At 41.7% G+C, this 11,878-nt stretch overlaps 1 pseudogene across 1 annotated transcript; it reads left to right on the forward strand.

Moving 5' to 3' along the window:
• The first annotated feature begins 2,567 nt into the window (after positions 1-2,567).
• Positions 2,568-11,450, forward strand: LOC308164309 (SANT and BTB domain regulator of class switch recombination-like; annotated as a pseudogene). The gene is made up of 17 exons: positions 2,568-2,658; positions 3,190-3,248; positions 3,984-4,148; positions 4,446-4,534; positions 4,626-4,739; positions 5,187-5,310; positions 6,793-6,945; positions 7,794-7,942; positions 8,078-8,162; positions 8,414-8,446; positions 8,738-8,834; positions 9,288-9,376; positions 9,473-9,501; positions 9,822-9,895; positions 10,067-10,155; positions 10,540-10,631; positions 11,417-11,450. The product of its transcript is annotated as an SANT and BTB domain regulator of class switch recombination-like (transcript).
• Positions 11,451-11,878: the final 428 nt, after the last annotated feature.

The raw sequence follows: 11,878 nt of genomic DNA on the forward strand, positions 1-11,878 counted from the left end.
ACCCTGTCCAGTCTTCAGTGTTTATACTTGTTCTCAGCAATCCCTTGTCTAAACGTTTATTAATAAATCCAGAAGAATTTGCACTTCATTGGTTTGTTCATCCATTCAAAGCATACAAATGTTTGGTTGCATCTGTCCAAGTTTCCTATAAAAATAACAACAACTAAGCTATGCAGCAGGGCTTACTTAAGATTGTGTAGCTACTAGGTTTTGTGGATTGACATGTACTGTAGCACAAGACGGGTGTAGGTATTGACATGACTAGCATGACTGCAAGTAATCTAACCTTGTTGAGACACGGCTTTCTTTGTTTGGAAAGTCTGGCCAAGTCCTTCGCAGAAAGCAGCTACTAAGGGGTGGAGACACATTTTGAACAACTTATCTTGCATGAGTGACACTAAAGAAAACGGGTTTTCTATCCTTCAATAGCAGAACATCAGATGTGCTAGAAATGCACCATACATTATTTATAAAAATAATTCTGAGTGGGACAGTCCCACTCATGTTTTTCATTTTATTGGACAGATATAGTGACACAGGAAAGTAAGGAGAGGGCATGTCAGCAGGGCATGGGCGTTCGAACCCATGGCATATGTGCACTGTAGACTGCGGTACTAGGCCACTACCATATGTTTAAACAAAGATTGATCTGTTTTGTTCACTATATTTACCATAGTTCCGCAGTTGGGAATAGATGGGTTCTCTGTATTGGGGGGCTTAAACAGAACAGTTTGTCACAAAGTTTGACAAACGCAGATCAATGCAGTTATATTGGTAATGGTGGCATAGCCTGCTTACTTACATTGAAGAAACATGCGTAAATTATGTTGACTATATATTGCCCTCACTATTGCCGCCGCAAGGTTTGGCGCCTCCCCTATGACATGCAGTATACTGTGCATTGAGTCAATTGCCCTGACTTTGACATGCCATGCACAGGGATTGTCTGTCTGTAGGTCTACCCCTTATCTGTCAATCTACATCCTGTCTGTAGATCTACCCCGTGTCTTTCAATCTCACTCCATTTATGGTTATGGGGACATATCTGTAGGAACACGCCCCATTGCCGCTTGCGGTTATATTTATTATTATTATCATTATTATTGTTGTTGTTGTTGTTGTTGTTACGAATGAACTACCTTCTGAGTATTACTATACTGTTGCTGCAACTTCCTGTACTCACAGTAGGAGGTACTGTGAAATGATCATAAAAGTCACATGTCATACACATTTTCTCTAGTCTCACGTGTTTCCCCCCACTACTGTATATATCCTGAAATGGTCATAGGAAAATAATCTCTCAGACAGCATCAATAGAGTTTGCACATGTAGCAATTTGTATTCATTAATTTGTTCCCTGTTTAAGTTGAATGAAGCATCGACGATGCCTGGGGTCCACAACACACATGACCCAGTCCAGAACATTACTGACTGTATAGACCCAGTACAGAACATTACTGACTGTATAGACCCAGTACAGAACATTACTGACTGTATAGACCCAGTACAGAACATTACTGACTGTATAGACCCAGTACAGAACATTACTGACTGTATAGACAAGTGGACTCATTGACTTGTTTGTGCATGTGGGTGTGCAAAACAGATAATTTCCCCTTGGGGATGAATACAAGTATTATCTTCTTCTTCAGATATAACGCACTAATTGGCAGTGGTTTTACTCCATACTGTGAAGTGTGTGTGGTATGTGATGGATAGTAACAGAGTGACCTCTTGTGGTAAGAGATTAGTCCTATAACTTACTACTTTAAGTAACTTGACTTTTGAGTGATTACAGTAGTATGGCTGATGACTTGAATGCTGGAATGCATAGCAGTGCTTGAATTTGACTGAGATCATTCCAACAACTCATACTGTATGTATATATTATCATGCTTGTTTGTTCGTGTGTCTACAGTCTCTGGACTTACCACTGGATAATAGGACTGTTTCACAGGGCATCACGAAGCACTATTGTGAAAAATAAATAAATAAATAAAATAAAACTAAATAAAGCTGCTAGGAATGATGGCCACAACATGTGTATGGTAAACTGCAGTGGCGGCTGGTGGGGCACAGGTTATGGGGGCATGCTCCACGGGGAAGAATATCAACTGCTAGCATGAGAATATATACAGTATATAACTTGTATTAAAGGGCAAACTGCAAACACAACAAAAATATAATGTACAACAACTGACAAATCAACTGGAATAGTCTTTGTTAGCAGAGTAGACCTAATGTTAACAGAATGGACTTAAACCCTTTGTCTATCTGTGCAGCGGTAAGGTGAATAATTCTAGCAGCTCAAATGGATTGTACTGTCCAGACAGTTGTCTTGTTTAGCCATTCAACTAGGCATTATTTATTCAATGGAGAAAGACATGGAACACAATGCAATTGTGATAATAAATGTGTTCTTTGTTACTTTCAAACCCTGTGTCCCTCCCCAGTTACACTACTTGAACATGAATTTTGCCCTTCGTTCCTTCAGGCCTGCACATCTCTCAATGACTTTCTGGTTAAAGTCTGTCATTTCAATCACCAGTGTCTTCTCCATTGACATCATGGCCAATGCATTCAGCCTGTCCTCTGTCATGGTGTTCCGGAGAAAGGTTTTGATCCTTTTCAAGGTCGAGAAGCACCTCTCTGTCATGGGTGTGGTTATGAGGATCTTTAGGAGAGCGACAGTCTCTGCAAACACTTCAAGATTGTTCTCCATAAAAAGCTGGAAGAGGTCCACAGCACCACGACAGGCTCTGAACTCCTCCTTGCTGTAGAGGAGATTGAGCTCGGTCTTCAGCTGGCTTCCACTGAGCATTGGGTAGGCCTTCAAGGTGCTGTTCAGTGCATCCTCCGGAAAGGCCCCCTTGTACTCTTCAAACCTGTCCCCCTGCAGCAAGGTGGCACTGACCAGGTGGTTTGTGAAGGAGAAGCGCTCCTTGGCGTGTCCAAGTATGGTATCACAGACCTACAGAGAGAAGAAGAATACAAAAATAATAAATAATAATATCTACCCTGTTCTTTTTTCATGCTAGTGTTTTGGGAGTTCTAGCATTCTAGCGTTGAAAGGTTAACTATTGGCGAGCAGTTGCCCTCTTAACTTTTTATTTGGACTTGAATGGTGGTGTGTTGTTGGTCTCTGGCAGTTTGTTTTGTGGTTGGTTATGTGGTGTTTGTCGGTTACAGAACCCAGCAATGTGATCTCAATCCTGATCTCCTCTGAATTCTTGAAGATGGACACGTTAGTAAGTGTTGTGACGTGAGCTCAGTTGCCTTGTTATAAAGTGTTTTTAAGCCCCCAAGTTTTCTTTTGTAAGCAGGAGAGCAGGCCAAGCTAAACTGATTTAAAACATATTGTCAGTTAGAAGAATGTCAATAAAGCTTTGTTAATAAAGGGGGCGGCAGTGGCTCAGGCGGTAGAGCCGGCGTCTAATGATCGCAAGGTCTGCAGTCCGCCGGTTTGAACCACGGCTGGTTACATGTCGAGGTGTCCTTGAGCAAGGCACGGAACCCCCTAATTGCTCCAGGGTCGCTGTCTTTGGCCGACTAGAGCATAACATACCACATTCAAACAATTGACTGACAAGTTGATTGCATGGCAATAAAACTATTATTATTATTATTATTATTATTATTAATCTACTTTATGTTGGGTGCTGATGTGCTCAAAGAAACTCACATTAATCAGTCATTTAATGAAAAGTGGCCTTGTCCTAAAAAATAAAGAGGGAAAAGAAGGGGTCTGTAGACTAGGGCTGTTATTTAGTCTTAAATGCACATTTGAAGGTTAATTTCTTAAAATGTTTCATTATATTAGAAGATGTGCTGTGAAATGCTCATCACATCCTATGATCATATGGGAGGCACCATAATAAATAGCTAAACCCTCCTATTACTCAGGCTTTTAAACTGACTACAAAGTTCTTAGTGCAGTAAGGGTTTTTGATCAATTGACCCCTGTTTGTTTCCACCATTCTCAGGTAGAAGAGTGCATCCAATACTGCCACAAGCACATGACCGCTATTGTGGCCACCCCCTGGCTGCAACATGAACTGCATCAACAGTAGCCTGGCTGCTCGCATCGCAGACCTCTTCAACCACAATGAAGCCGACGACGTCAAGGACAAAAAAGACCAATTCAAAAGGTAGCCAAGAAAGAGACAGATAGAAGGCTACGTAACAAGAGGCCCCGGGGGGTAGTCCATCAACGTCACTAAAGGAAAATCCAGGCTTATTTTGAAAAGTCTCGCGAGACTCTCGTTATGCATTTTAAGGGAGAGTAGGGTGTCATTTGAGAGGGTGTCATATCTAAGCCAGACTTGTTGTATCGTCAAAGAAGTTGGAGAAACAGATCGGGTACCGATGTGTCGTTTAAAACAAGACAAAAGCAATCCCCGACATGACTTGTTTACAATGCTCATGTCTTTTCCCCACCTCCTTAGTAAACTGTTTCAAAATAAGATCGAGCGTCTTTTTGATCCTAACTATACGATAACCGCGATTCCCAGGGTAACGCATCGACTCTGACCAGGTGAGTTCAGAGCCAGAGGTGTGCGTTCATTGACACCGCACTGTTCTTGTCAACGTTGTATGACTGTCACTCTGCATCTCCCCTGTTACAGGTGTGGTCTGTGTCTAAAGCTGTTGACCAAAGACGTGGAGAGAAAGATCTCCTGCGTTCCGGGGAAAATTAACATCGACCCTCAGGGAGACATCACATATACACATACTACTAGGTACTGGACTAGCCACATTGTTCATGTATATGCTACATACATTTGACTTTATCAATCAAGAGGCTTAGAAGACCATATTCAAAGGTACTGTCTTCCATAATGTCCACAACTATGGTGCTAGTGAGAAAAAAGAAAGAAAAGAAAAAGTCCCCCAAAAGAAGGATCATTGGAGGTAGGCACATCCCTCCACAGGAGCATAAGCTTCAGAATGTTGGTCTTTTTGAACGTGTGGTACCCTCAAACTAAGGATGCCATGGTATAGTATCCAACTACACCAAAGTCAGAATCGCTAAAGCCCCGCTTCTATATTCTAGGCCTTTATTTACTTTCAGTGGCTGCAGGGAGAGGATTGTACAGCATTTTTATTACACCTGTCATAGCCATGTGTGTTAACAGGTTGTTGTTTTTTTATTTATCCTCAACACCAAAAACACAATCGCTCCCAAGGCAGAAGACCTGGGAGGTACATGAGTATGTGACCGGGCTGTACGAAGAGCTCAAGTCCTGGGTGTTGGTCTACTGGAGGATCTGGGGCACCGTCAACCACCTCACCTGCTCCCGCTGCCAACAGGTGTTTGTGTGTGTGTGTGTGTGTGTGTGTGTGTGTGTGTGTGTGTGTGTGTGTGTGGAGCAGTGCATGGTCACAATGAATATGTGTGTATCATGTAATATACAGTGGAGTGCAAAAATGTGGGCACCCCTATTCAAAATGCCTTTTACAATGAATATCTAAGTGAAAAGAAGCAAACCTAACCTCTGAATGGTACAAGTTAAACATTACACATTTCATCACATTTTTAACTTTTTACAGTTTCAAAATAATAAAACAAGTAAAAAGGCCTTGTGCAAACGTTTGGGAACGCTATCAGCTAGTACTTTGTAACTCCTACTCGGGCAACTATTGCTAACTAAAGCTAACAGCTTGCAAACGATTCCTGTAGCCAGCTAAGAGTCTTTCAATTCTTTTTTGGGGAATTTTTCCCCATTCTTCCTAGCAGAACACCTCTAGCTCAGAAATATTCTTCGGCCTTCTTGCATGCACGGCATGTTTGAGATCTCTCCACAGATTTTCAATAATATTCAAGTCTGGGGACTGTGATGGCCTTTCCAAAACCTTCATCCGTCTTTCCTGGAGGTACTTCATGGTTGATTTTGAGGTATGCATCGGGTCATTGTCTTGCTGGAATACCCAACCTCTCTTCAACTTCAATTTCTGGACTGACCTTTGAATATTATCCTCTAGAATGTCTTGACATTTGGTGGAATCCATTCTTCCTTCCACCTGCACAATATTGCCTGTGCCCCCCAGTTGCTACACAATCCCAAAGCTTAATGGATCCACCTCCATGCTTAACAGTTGGCAAGGTGTTCTTCTCTACAAATGCTTCATTTTGGTTTTGGTTTTGTCAGTCCAAAGTACATTGTTCCAATAGGCTTCAGGTTTCTCAAGGTTTTCTTTTGCATACTTCAGACGTTTAACTTTGTGTTGATGTCGTAGGAAAGGCTTCTTTCTGGCAACTCTGCCATGTAGGTCTTTGTTGTTTAAGGTACGCTGTATTGTTGTCCTGTGAACAACTAGACCGGTGTCTGCTACTCTTTTTTGCATCATCCTTAGACAACTGTTTAGAGGAACCCATGGTTTTTAGCACCACTGCAATCGGGTACTTTAGAAGGCATGGAGTTACTTCAGAATATATAGTTCAACCCTGGAATTATATTCACCTCATAGAAGCTCTAACGAGTAAATCACCTTGGTCTGGGCCTTAGTAATCATCTTCTCAAAAGGTAACAAAGAATAATCCAAAAGGGTTCCCAAACATTTGCACATCATCATTTTAAAAACCTTGCTTTAAAATTTGCCAGAAATGTTTAACTTTGTAGCATTTAGTGTTCAGGTTTGCTTTCAATCACAAGATTAATCGTAACAGACATTTAAACCAGGGGTGCCCACATTTTTGCACCCCACTTTTGTATGTTCTACTGTATATTTTTGCATTTGTATGCATTAAGAGGTATTTAAAACGTCTATTTGTGTGTGTGTGTGTCTGGGTAGGTGTTTGTTTGTGCAGAGCTGTCCCAGTGTCGGTACCACCCTGAGGGTGTGATGTACCCAGGGATGGGGGCAGAGCAGGGCTGGCACGGGATGGGCGTCTACCCCTGCTGTAACCAGAGGGTCCTCCGCTTCGACCCAGCCGGTATACCCAAGGTGGGATTTTTCTTTACACACACACACACACACACACACACACACACACATACAAGAAAGATGAAAGAAGGATAATTATATTTGTCCATTTACACAGAGGTAATGGAAATTAGTATTTTGCACACATTTTAATCATTTATTTCTGTCCACATAGAAACAAGTATACAGGGACACAAATACTGAAGGCACAGATGGGATGCATTCACAAACAGACATGGACAATGTCTTTCACATACAACAGGACAAGACTCACGGGTACAAGTAACACCGTCTCCGCCATATTTGGCGGCTGCCAATAATCGCAGAGACAGAGCAATACTTGCTGAGCCTTTTTGCTTCTCCCTTGGACATTCCCAGTAGACGTAGTCCTCTGACAACCAATCTGTGCACATGTCCTAGACTGCCAAATATAAAGACTAATAGCGTACACCTATAGCCTAGCTCTGAGATGGTGTCTACAAGCTGCTGGTATTTCATGACCTTAGTCATGAAGGCTTCCTCTAGGCTTATATCAAAGGTGCATGCTACCTCTAATACTCTAGTACTCACTATGTGGTCGCTCATCTTACAGCCCTACAGACACACACACACACACACACACACACACACACACACACGCACACACACACACACACACACACACAGTTGTTGTGAATAGATAGCACACACATTCCACACAATGCATTTGTTACACACTGCATACCTTAGCCATTACATATTTTAAAAGATTGTGTGTATGTGTGTGTGTGTGTGTGTGTGTGTGTGTGTGTGTGTGTGTGTGTGTGTGTGTGTGTGTGGGTGGGTGTGTGTGTGTGTGTGTGTGTGTGTGTGTGTGTGTGTGTCTGTAGGGCTGTAAGATGAGGGACCACATAGTGAGTACGTCAGACAATGGAGACTGCGGGGACCACCAGGTGAACTCGGCCCAGACCAGACTGCTCAACGACCTCCTACTGCACAGAGACGCAGTTTGTGTTTCCAATACGCCACCATCAGAGGGGTGAGTATGTGTGTTTGTGTATGTTGTAAGAGTTGTCTCGTGTATATGTGGAGTATAGTGTGTGCTGATGTGTGTGTGTGTGTGTGTGTGTGTGTGTGTGTGTGTGTGTGTGTGTGTGTGTATGAATGATGAAAGGCCTGTCGAGTCTCCTCTCAGTGGGGAGCGGGTGCTGGACTGTGACATCCACCTGGAGCCTGGGCTACTGGGAGAGGGCAGCACTGTGAGTATCCCTCTCTCACTCACTCACTCACTCACTCACTCACTCACTCACTCTCTCTCAGAATCAGAATTCTTTTTATAACTATATTCGCACTATATAGGAAATTGACTTAAAGACACAGACAACAATATAATATATAATAATAATAATAAAAAACAACAACAATGTAATAAACAACACTATATAAGCAAACATAGTTTAAAAAAGACAATGACAGAAAGGGGCTCTCTCACTTTGTCTCTTATTTGCAGTTTTCCCTGTTGAAGAACTGGAGCCTACAACTGGTAGGGTCAAAGTTTTATTTTATTTTTTTCAAATCAAACATTATTTATATAGAACATTTCATACAGATGCTTTACAGGAAGAATAAATACAATACAATACAATTCTGTGCATTATGACTGTTCACTTCAAATGAAGTGTTCAAGCACACTGCAAATGGTTTTTAGAATAATGTATGCAGTGTTGGTGTAACTTTGATAAAACATAATTGAATAAAAATATGTAAATGACCCTAACCCCCCTATCCCCTAACCAACCATCAGAACCCCTAACTTACACTTTGCCCTTGGCAGAGGCAGCAGTCCCTTCTGTCTGAGGAGGAGTACACCACGGGGTCAGAGGTCACAGAGGATGAGGTCGGGGATGAGGAGGAAGTTTCCAAGAAGCAAGGTTATGGACTCATCCAGACCAGTAGCTTCTAGCAATTAATGTACCCCTTCAGTGTGCAGATCTGAAGGAATGGTGTCAAGAAAACAAAATGGTGTCAGTGCACTTTATCCCAACTTGAAGGCTAGGTGGAGCCAACACCATGTTGCTTTTACCTATCCACATATGTAATAATAATAATAATAATAATAATAATAATAATAATAATTCATTGTGTTTATATAGCGCTTTTCCGGGGCTCAAAGACACTGACAATATGGGAAAACACAGAAACAACAAGCAACAGATAACATGAGCACATAGAACACAGAATTAACGAACAGGGAACAATTAACACAGCAATGTCATGGGGGGGATGGAGGTGGCAGGGTTAGGGGAGATATGTGACACGTTCTAGTCTTTTGATTGGCAACCAATCAAATTGTTCAGACTTTTCTTATGTTTGCCTTATTCCAGCTGCTAAGAAGGCAAAGAAGTGGAGCAAACCTCTGAAGAAGCAGGTGTCCTCTCCCAATGTTCAGCGCAAAAAGAAGGCAGCAGAGAAAGTGAGCATCATTCTGTAGTGTACTTATGAGATGATTGTGCTTCCCTTGGATATAATAACTGCTGGGGTTTTTTAAATGCCTATTTCATTCTTACAGACACCTTCACGAGACAACACACCATTCACGTGAGTTCAGCTATACTGTATACTCTATTGTATAGTGTGCACAAAGATCTTGAGTCTGCATCTCTCATAACACCAATCTTATTTGGTGTCTGTCCATCTTGGTTATGATGCAGCTGCCTTTATACATTGGTTGGTCAACATTACAATTTACTCAATACATTTTGAAATGTTATTCATGAATAGAAAGTTGCTGTCATTATGCATGAGGATTCATTTCAGTTCGTTTTCAGTTCAATTCACTTTGTGTGCATTTTTTTTAAAAATGTGTTAGAATGTGTCATATTTGAATTACTGAGGTAATTGGAACTGTGCATTTCCAGAGTGAGTGCCCAGAAGAGCAAATGGGACAGCTCTCGCTCTATGCGCTACAACCAAGATGCCCAAAGAGAAGAAGGTAATGTCGGTGTGGCGTGTGTGCTTGTGTGCGATACTGCAGTTGTTCTTAACTTTACTTTATGTTCACTATTTCGTTTTTATTGATTTAACTATTTTCTTCTCCCTATTTCTTCTTCTCTCTCTTTCACCTCCCATGTTCTCTTCTCTTCTCTCCCCCTCTCTGTCCCAGACCAGCGACGTATGGTGGATATTATTGGTCATCTCACTAAAATGAGATTTGGGGATCAGGAGCAAAGCAAGTCCAAGGACATAAAAGAGGTGTGTGGCGTGAGTGTCCACTCTTGATGACATTATCGCACCCTCTCTATACTAGATGTCTGTCTCTATACTAGATGTCTATGTGGATTTTGTTTTACCTTTGCTGTCAAAAGCGGAACTGTAATCTACATGGCAAAGGAATTAACTGTTTTCTGTAGACTGTCTATTTTTTAATAGTCTAAATTGCTCCATGCAGAAATGTCAATACTTAGGAAATTTCCCCCCATGAGGTTGGTAAGACTGACGTTGGTTTGGTTTGAGACACTTGTGTTAGTGTAATCTGTGTTAGTGATGTATAATTTGTGGCTTTGTGAGCTGTGCTTGTATGAACTGTGGTCATGTTTGTGGTTAGGGTCATATCATGTGTGGTTGTGGTTGTTACAGCATGCGGGGGGAATCTACTCCAGACTGGAGGCTCAGTTCAAAAGCCCGTCCCAGGCCAGTGGCCGACAGGGAAGCTCTGAGAAGACCCTCAGGTACGACTTTGTTGGAGCCCAACCAATATTGGGTTTTTGAGTCTGATGCCACTATGAATTATAAATGCTGTAAATGCTGCTTTAACATCTTTTATTGAAGCGCATTTTTGAACTGTCTCTTGTTCCCATTCCACTCCGATGCTATTTGTTTAGTTTTAGGTTTGAAAATGTACCGATACATATGCCTGTAGAGGGCCAATATTGGTTAAGAATATTATTGAACCAAATACTACCTTGCAAAAGTATTCACCCCCTGTCCCATTTTCATATGGTGCCAAATTCATTTAAGATAAGAAAAAGAAAGTCAACTTATAGCATAATTATTAACCTTATTTGCTGTCGCACCCCTATGACACAAAGGTATTCGTTTGCTAAATGTTGTTAACTATTATTCGTTCATGGAGAGATAGACTTGCATTTGAGCTAGGCTAATTGTAGGACTTCCACAACCAAGGGGTAAAAATGTGTCCAGTACACTGGGTAGATCAGTGGGTAGAACACTTTTTATTTGAATTCCAGGCCTATAGCCAACAAAATGTGAAAATTGTGCAAGTGGTGTGAATACTGTCAAGGCTGTATCTGCTCCATATACATGCATGTTACATACATGTATACATTCAGTCTTAAGTAACACTCAAAACATTACAGTATGTTTCTTTTCTTTCATATTTCCCCACTCTTTTACTGTGAATCTGTCTGTCTTTTTCCTCAGTCTCTCCTTCACCTTCATTTAATCTGATATTTTCTGTTCCTATTTTCTGTTCCTATTTCCTGTCTTCTCTTAGAGCAAAGACACGCAGTCAACCTCGGCCCACATAGATGACAGAAAGAGGAAACGTGTGAGAGAAATATGGAAGATGATTGTGGAGCGATAGAAAGAGGAAACGTGTGAGAGAAATATGGAAGATGATTGTGGAGCGATAGAAAGAGGAAACGTGTGAGAGAAATATGGAAGATGATTGTGGAGCGATAGAAAGAGGAGGAAAAAGAAGATGAGGATCAATCGGGACAGATCCTCATGCATCCTGAACTCTTTGAGAACGATTAACCCCAAAATGGGGAACTTTGCAACAGCTACTGCCCTTCGCTGTCTCCTTGCTTGTTCTAAGCTATCGCCCCTGCAACTACTAAGGTCCTAGTTTGGTCAACTTAAGCCCAGGAGGCCTGTTTTCTTGATGGGGCTTTGTGGCCCACTGAGTCCAGTCAAGCCCTGCTCAGCCCAGTTCAACCTGACCCTGGTGTATTTG

This window comes from Nansenia antarctica (genome assembly GCF_963989245.1).
Source record: "Nansenia antarctica genome assembly, chromosome: 8".
In the NCBI taxonomy this organism is placed as follows: domain Eukaryota; kingdom Metazoa; phylum Chordata; class Actinopteri; order Argentiniformes; family Microstomatidae; genus Nansenia; species Nansenia antarctica.